The sequence below is a fragment of the Cebus imitator genome, unplaced genomic scaffold (genome assembly GCF_001604975.1).
Source record: "Cebus imitator isolate Cc_AM_T3 unplaced genomic scaffold, Cebus_imitator-1.0 Scaffold289, whole genome shotgun sequence".
Classification (NCBI taxonomy): Eukaryota; Metazoa; Chordata; class Mammalia; order Primates; family Cebidae; genus Cebus; species Cebus imitator.
This window is the reverse complement of record NW_016107604.1, coordinates 13,782-14,766: the sequence shown is the minus strand read 5'-3', so window position 1 is coordinate 14,766 and position 985 is coordinate 13,782.

Sequence of the window (985 nt, the reverse complement as noted above, 5' to 3'; positions counted from 1 at the left end):
AGCCTTTCGAAAAACAAGCTTTTTGTTTCATTAATCTTTTGTATTATTTTCTTTATTTCAAGTTCATTCATTTCTGTCTGGTTTTTATTATTTCCTTTCTCCTACTATTTTTGAGTTCGGTTTGCTCTTGCTTTTCTAGTTCTTTGGGATGTATCATCAGATTTTTCATTGAAATTTTTTCCTCTTTTTTGATGCAGAGACTTACAGCTATAAACTTCTCTCTTAGTACTACTGCTTTTGCTGTATTCTGTAAGTTTTGGTATGCTGTGTTTCTATTAACATTAGTTTAAAATTTTTCAAATTCCTTCTTAATTTCTTCATTGACCTACTGGTCATTCAGGAGCATATTGTTTAATTTCCATATATTTGTATCATTTCCAAAATTTCTCTTGTTTTATTTCATGGTAGTCAGAGAAGATGCTTGATAATATTTCAATTTTTTTAAATTCTTTAAGACTTGTTTAATGACCTAACATATGATCTATTCTTGAGAATCATCCATGTGCTGAGGAAAAGAAGCTGTATTCTGCAGCCATTGGATGAAATGTTCTGTAAAAATCTATTAGACCCATTTAATCTATAGTGCAGATTCTGATGTTTCTTTGTTGACTTTCTGTCTGTAAGATCTGTCCAATGCTAAATGGGGTGTTGAAGTCTCCAACTATTATTGCATTGGGACCTATCTCTCTTTTTAGCTCTAATAATATTTTCTTTACATATCTGGGTGCGCCAGTGTTAGATGCATATATATTTAAAATTGTTACATCCCCTTGCTGAATTGACCCATTTATCATTATATAATGACCTTCTTTGTCTCTTATAATAGTGTTTGTCATGAAATCTATTTTGTCTGATGTAAGTATAGCTACTCCTGCTCTTTTTTTGGTTTCCATTGCCATGGACTATCTTTTGCAATTCCTTTATTTTCAGTCCATGTGTGTCTTTATAGGTGAATTGTGTTTCTTGTAGGCAACAGATCAAAAGG